We start from the raw sequence: 8231 nt of genomic DNA on the forward strand, positions 1-8231 counted from the left end.
GATCCTAGGTTTCTTTACCACTTTCGCAGCGCGCCGTCCCCGGGGAGATTAATCTCCTCTCTCGGGGGTGCGGCACCCGATCGATCAAAAGATTGCATCGGTTCCATAGAATAGATCAGTTTCGTAGATTAGATCAATTCTTTAGATTAGATCAATTTCACTTTTCCAAATTTCTTAGAGCGTGCAATTCTTCATCATCTTCTTCAGCACCACACGGCATCGACAACCGTCGCCACGAGGGACGCCTCCAAGCGACGCACATCGTCGGCACACTGCTGCATCGCCGGTACTCCATCGCCAAGGTTTTCAGCAACGTGGTCTTCATCATCATCATCGTCAACACAATGCCGCCGCCTCGTCCATAAGATGGACACCTAGCATCCTCTGACAGACTTTTCTGCAAGACGCGACCTCGACGACAGCAATGACCACGTCACGACGACGGCACCGACCGCGTCATCCATGACGACACGACTGCATCGACATGGCGTCACCATAGTGACGACCCCTACGTGGCCACACGGTTCTGGCAAAACCGATGTGTGCTCGATGGGTTTCCTCCGGCCTTGGCAAAACCGGTGGACTCATCGCCGACGGCACCCTCTGACATCCGCAAGGTGCATCATCCATGTCTGCAGCTCTGCCATAGCGCAATTTTTGCGCCTCCGGTTTTTTGCGGCTTCATCATCCACGACGACTATACCATCGACCATGACTACCGCGACCATGGCTATATCGCAATGATCGGCTACCTCGACATCGACATTAATGGATACGTCTACAACAACTCATCGGCGACAACTCCAGTCAATAGCGTTCGCGTCGTCACTAGCGTCCTCGCCACTCCCGCTGTGACTGCGGGAGGGAAGAGAGGAGAGACAAGGAAGGCACCAGAAGGGGACGCAGTCACCGCCCTAGGTGTCGACCCATTAGAGACGCAGTTGATGATGGCGCAGTGGAGAAGACGACGAAAGTGCAAGACTACAAATTCAGTCGCAATCGTCCGCTTCACTCCCGCTACGACTGAGGGGAAATGTTAGAATATAATTGTGTTTAAGATAGAGGTAGGAGTTAGAGATAGAATAGGTTTAACATGTACGACTTGCCCTCTACTCCAAGTCTCTCTCCCTCACAATGTATTCTATATATACCCCATATGAGGGTTGGATCAATACAATAGAAACAACACAATATTCATCCATCCTACAATTTTCCACAGGTCTAACAATTGTATGTTCATAATTATGTCCTAAAATCTGCTCAGTACCAGAATAACAACAAGAAGAAAAAGCAGGCTTACAATTCGGCTAGACTTGGAATTCAGTTTGTATAGCTGGGGTTTGTTTTAGTGTTTTCTGAAGTACATCACGCATATGTCTTTCTTATGTATTCATATGTTTACATCTAAATTACTGTAAAAGCATACATAAACAATCTGGCACATGGTGCCTATTTGTATAATTTTTGGTTCTGCTAAGTTTTAATTTGCTAAAATATTAAAAAATAGATAACTGAACCTGCTTTATTCAGCTCTCTGTACTCGTGTAAACTCTGTACATACCTCTTAAGTATCTGGACTCTGTTAATCTATGGTATATTCGATGTGTAACTAGATGGTTCGCGCTGTAAATAGCAGTAATGACTTTGCTTGAAACTGATGCAAGCACTATGTACTTTTGCGTATTTATTTTTCTATTTTGAAAAGGAGGACAACACGCTCAGCAACATTACTTCCGGGCATTTTTATCAACAACCTCAGCCCATTGGTCATCCTCTCTCTATACCAAACAGGCCAGTCCGATCAATGTTACCTATCTCACTAGCTACGCTTTTTGACATCATGTATAAATAAATAATCGATGCTGTCTAGCAACCATTTTGGTAGTCAGCTAATTCTCTTCTTCATGGTGCCAAAACGTCAGATTAATCCTTACCTTTGTATGGTCTGAAATATTGTCGTTCACCTTCCTTAATTGACCATTTCCTTCTCATTTTGCTGAGAAACACGTCATCATACTATCAAGTATCAACATCGAGTTAATTCTCTGTTCCGTCTTACACTAATCCAGCAATTTTATGAACCAGAGTTAATATCTGCATCTTCCGCATAATATTACTCAGACACCATGATATATACTGTTTACTAAAGTTTTTTCCCCACATTTTCTTCTCTTGAATTTGTGATCTCTTATGGGCAAATAGTTTAGACATCTCATGTAAATATGCAATTTGATCAAAGAACCAGTGAGGAGACTCCATGATACAGTTTTCTTTTGTATTTCGATTTGTGTCATGTAATGTCGAACCTCTGTTTATGTTGTCTTTCTTTGAACTTTGCAAAATAATGATGTGTCTAAATGTTTCGAGGTGGTCACTTTGATCTAATAACTGCAAGTATTCTACATACAGTTCATCATATGCTCTCTGAAATTAAAGATTTGAGTTTTTTTAGTTATACAATAGATAATTCAGAGGCCACTGTTTCTATTACGCAGTGCCAAGGGCATTCCCATCAGATTGAGCCACGAACAAACAAAAACGCGCATATCAACAACTCGCATCCAAATCCACTCACACGGTTCCTTCCACCAAAATAAAAAAGCAACGGGCACGGCGTGTGAAGGAAATATGCCCTAGAGGCAATAATAAAATTGTTATTTTATATTTTCTTATTTTATGATAAATGTTTATTATTCATGCTAGAATTGTATTACCGGAAACTTGATACATGTGTGGATACATAGACAAAATATCGTGTCCCTAGAAAGCGTCTACTAGACTAGCTCGTTGATCAAAGATGGTTAAGTTTCCTAACCATAGACATGTGTTGTCATTTGATAAACGGGGTCACATCATTAGGAGAATGATGTGAGGACAAGACCCATAGCATTATGCCCGTTCAGTTTTATTGCTATTGCTTTCTTCATGTCAAATACATATTCCTCCGACAATGAGATTATGCAACTCCCGGATACCGGAGGAATGCCTTATGTGCTATCAACCATCACAACGTAACTAGGTGATTATAAAGATGCTCTACAGGTATCTCCGAAGGTGTTTGTTGGGTTGGCATAGATCAAGATTAGGATTTGTCACTCCGAGTATCGGAGAGGTATCTTTGGGCCCTCTCGGTAATACACATCATAAGAAGCCTTGCAAGCAAAGTGACTAATGAGTTAGTTGCAGGATGATGTATTACGCAACGAGTAAAGAGACTTGCCGGTAACGATATCGAACTAGGTATGAAGATACCGACGATCGAATCTCGGGCAAGTAACATACCGATGACAAAGGGATTAACGTATGTTGTCATAAAGGTTTGACCAATAAAGATCTTCATAGAATATGTAGGAGCCAATATGAGCATCCAGGTTCCGCTATTGGTTATTGACCGGAGAGGTGTCTTGGTCACGTGTACATAGTTCTCAAACCCATAGGGTCCGCACGCTTAATGTTCGATGACGATATTGTATTATATGAGTTATGTGATTTGGTGACCGAATGTTGTTCGGAGTCACGGATGAGATCATGAACATGAAGAGGAGTCTCGAAATGGCCGAGAGGTAAAGATTGATATATAGGATGATAGTATTCGGACACCAGAAGTGTTTCGGAGTGTATCGGGTATTTATCGGAGTACCGGGGGGGGGGGGTGCTACCGGAACCCCGGGGAGAGATTGGGCCATATGGGCCATAAGAGGGGAGCACACCAGCCCAAAAGGGGTGGCACCCCCCCCCCCCGCCATGGAAGGAGGCCGAGTGGGGGAAGGGAAAGAGGGGGTTTGGCCCCCCTTTCGTTCTCTCTTTTCTCTTCCCTTTTCCCCCTCCGGCAAATATGGAAGGGGGGAGGCCGAATTGGGGAGGACCCCAAGTAGGATTCCTTCTACTTGGGGTGCACCCTTGCTGCTTCCCTCCCCCTCACATCTATATATACGTGGGAAGGGGCGCCTATAACACACAACATCAACTGTTAGCCATGTGCGCCGCCCCCCTCCACAGTTTACACCCCCAGTCATATTGTCGCGGTGCTTTGGCGAAGCCCTGCGCAGATCACTTCACCATCACTGTCGCGACGCCATCGTACTAACTAAACTCATCTACTTCCTCGACACCTTGCTGGATCAAGAGGGCGAGGAACGTCATCGAGCTGAACGTGTGTAGAACTCGGAGGTGTCGTACGTTCTGTACTTGATCGGTCGGAGCTAGAAGAAGTTCGACTACATCAACCGTGTTGTCAAACGCTTCCGCTTTCGGTCTATGAGGGTATGTAGATACACTCTCCCCTCTCATTACTATGCATCTCTAGATAGATCTTGCGTGAGCATAGGAATTTTTTTGAAATTGCATGCTATGTTCCCCAACAGTGGCATCCGAGCCAGGTCTACGTGTAGATGATATGCACGAGTAGAACACAAAGAGTTGTGGGCGGTGATCATCATACTGCTTACCACCAATGTCTTATTTTGATTCAGCGGTATTGTTGGATGAAGCGGCCCAGACCAACCTTACATGACCACATTCATGAGACCGGTTCCACCGACAGACATGCAACTAGTTTTGCATAAAGGTGGCTGGCGGGTGTCTGTTTCTCCTACTTTAGTTGAATCGAATTTGAATGCGGCCGGTCTTGTTGAAGGTTAAAACAACAAACTTGATAAATCACCGTTGTGGTTTTTGTGCCGTAGGTAAGAACGGTTCTTGCTAGAAGCCCGTAGCAGCCACGTAAAACTTGCAACAACAAAGTAGAGGACGTCTAACTTGTTATTGCAGGGCATATTGTGATGTGATATGGTCAAGACATGATATGATATACGTTATTGTATGAGATGATCATGTTTTGTAAAAGTTATCGGCAACCGGCATGAACCTTATGGTTGTCTCTTTATTGTATGAAATGCAAACGCCATGTAATTGCTTTACTTTATCACTATGCGGTAGCGATAGTTGTAGAAGTAATAGTTGGCGAGATGACCACAATGCAACGATGGAGATCAAGGTGTCGAGTCGGTGAAAATGGAGATCATGACGATGCTTTGGAGATGGAGATCAAATGCACAAGATGACGATGGCCATATCATGTCACATATTTTGTTTGCACGTGATGTTTATCTTTATGCATCTTATTTTGCTTAGTACGGCGATAGCATTATAAGATGATCTCTTAACTAAATTTCAAGGCATAAGTGTTCTCCCTGAGTATGCACTGTTGTGACAGTTCGTCGTGCCGAGACACCACGTGATGATCGGGTGTGATAGGCTCTACGTTCACATACAATGGGTGCAAGACAGTTTTGCACATGCGGAATATCGGGTTAAACTTGACGAGCCTAGCATGTACAGACATGGCCTCGGAACACTGGAGACCGAAAGGTCGAATGTGAATCATATAGTAGATATGATGAACATAGAGATGCTCACCATTGATGACTACTCCATCTCACATGATGATCACACATGGTTTAGTTGATTTGGATCACGTATCATTTAGATGACTTGAGGGATGTCTATCTAAGTGGGAGTTCTTAAGTAATTTGATTAATTGAACTTAATTTAGCATGAACTTAGTCCTGATAGTATTTGCATATCTATGTTGTAGATCAATGGCCCGTGCTACCATTCCCTTGAATTTTAATGCATTCCTAGAGAAAGCTAAGTTGAAAGATGCATGATGGTAGCAACTACACGGACTGGGTCCGTAACTTGAGGATTTATCCTCATTGCTGCACAAAAGAATTATGTCCTTGATGCACCACTAGGTGAAAGGCCTGCTGCAGGAGTAGATGCTGATGTTATGAATTTCTAGCAAGCTCGATCTTATGACTACTCGATAGTTCAGTGTGCCATGCTTTACGGCTTAGAATCGGGACTTCAAAGACGTTTTGAATGTCATGAACCATATGAGATGTTCCAGGAATTGAAATTAATATTTCAAGAAAATGCCCGAGTTGAGAGATATGATGTCTCCAACAAGTTCTATATCTGCAAGATAGAGGAGAACAATTCTGTCAGTGAACACATACTCAGAATGTCTGGATATCATAATCACTTGACTCAGTTGGGAGTTAGTCTTCTAGATGATAGTGTTATTGGCAGAGTTCTTCAATCACTGCCACCAAGCTACAAAGGCTTCGTGATGAACTATAATATGCAAGGGATGGAGAAGACTATTCCTGAGCTCTTCGCAATGCTCAAAGCTGCGGAGGTAGAAATCAAGAAGGGGCATCAAGTGTTGATGGTTAACAAGACCACTAGTTTCAAGAAAAAAGGCAAGGGAAAGAAGGGGAACTTCAAGAAGAATGGCAAACAAGTCGCCACTCCCAGGAAGAAGCCCAAAGCTGGACCTAAGCCTGAAACTGAGTGCTTCTACTGCAAAGGGACTGGTCACTGGAAGCGGAACTGCCCCAAGTATTTGGCGGATAAGAAGGATGGCAAAATGAACAAATGTATATTTCATATACATGTTATTGATGTGTACCTTACTAATGCTCGTAGTAGCACCTGGGTATTTGATACTGGTTTGGTTGCTCATATTTGTAACTCGAAATAGGAGCTACGGATTAAACGAAGATTGGCTAAGGACGAGGTGATGATGAGTGTCGAGAATGGTTCCAAGGTCGATGTGATCGCCGTCGGCACGCTACCTCTACATCTACCTTTGGGATTAGTTTTAGACCTGAATAATTATTATTTGGTGCCAGCGTTGAGCATGAACATTATATCTGGATCTTGTTTAGTGCTAGATGGTTATTCATTTAAATCAGAGAATAATGGTTGTTGAAAGGATCGATATGGTTGACTAGAGGGGGGGGGGGGTAAATAGGCAACTAACAATTTTTAGACTTTTCTTTAACAATTTAAACCTTGCAAAGAAATAGGTTGTCTAGATGTGCAACTACGTGGACAACCTATATGATGCAAAGACAATGAGCACACAAGCAAGCAATGGATATAGCACAAGTAAGCTTGCAAAAGTAAAGGGATAAGATAACCAAGAGTGGAGCCGGTGGAGACGAGGATGTGTTACCGAAGTTCCTTCCTTTTAAGGGGAAGTACGTCTCCGTTAGAGCGGTGTAGAGGCACAATGCTCCCCAAGAAGCCACTAGGGCCACCGTAATCTCCTCACGCCCTCACACAATGCGAGATGTCGTGATTCCACTATTGGAGCCCTTGAAGGCGGCAACCGAACCTTTACAAACAAGATTAGGGCTATCTCCACAATAATTGGAGGCTCCCAATAATCCCACGAAGCTTCACCACAATGGAGTATGGCTTCGAGGTGACCTCAACCGTCTGGGGTGCTCAACACCCAAGAGTAACAAGATCCGCTAGGGATAAGTGGGGGGAATCAAATATCCTGTGGTGTAAGTGTAGATCGGGCACTTGTCACCCAATCCTGAGCAAATCAATAAGTTTGATTGGCTAGGGAGAGAGATCAAGTGGAAATGGAGCTTGGAGCAACAATGGAGCTTAGAGATGGAAGAGGTAGTCAACTAGAGGTAGAAGACGCCCCTTATATAGTCGTGGACAAATTCCAACCGTTATCCACATGTTCAGCTCGCGACACACGGTACTACCGCTCCAGGGGCGTGGTACTACCGCGAGGCTGTGTGGTACTACCGTGGCTGACCACAGTACTACCGCGACAGCAACACAGGCCGGAACTAGCCTGATAAGGGGGCAGTACTACCGCTCGCGCGGTACTACCGCACCCACCTACGGTACTACCGCAAGGCAGGAAAGTCACGGCCTGGGAAGGGCGCGGATGAAATAAATTACTTTCGTGCCTACTTCCTCTGAACCGGAGGAGGTACAAAAATCTGACGCGGTACTACCGTGCGGGCACGGATGTAAAAAATTACATCCGCGCCTACTACCGCGACTCTGCGGTACTAGGTAGGAGGGCCACGGTACTACGACTCCTAGGGAGCAGTACTACCATGGGCCCCCGCGGTACTACCGCGCTGGACGAGCGGTACTACCCTGGAGGGCGCGGACATAAAAAATTACATCCGCCCCTACTACCGCACCAGAGCGGCACAAGGCCAGGGAGCCGCGGTACTACCGCTCCAGATGAGCGGTACTACCGTGACACACCGTGGTACTACCACGTGTACTTGCGGTACTACCGCAAGCACAACAGTAGTCGTCAGATTTCCGCACAACCAAGAGAACAAAGGGAAGCTCCAAAATGCAGGGAAAGGAGGAACAAGTGTACGTGTTGATTCCACCCA

This window comes from Triticum aestivum, chromosome 1B (genome assembly GCF_018294505.1).
Source record: "Triticum aestivum cultivar Chinese Spring chromosome 1B, IWGSC CS RefSeq v2.1, whole genome shotgun sequence".
NCBI lineage: Eukaryota > Viridiplantae > Streptophyta > Magnoliopsida > Poales > Poaceae > Triticum > Triticum aestivum.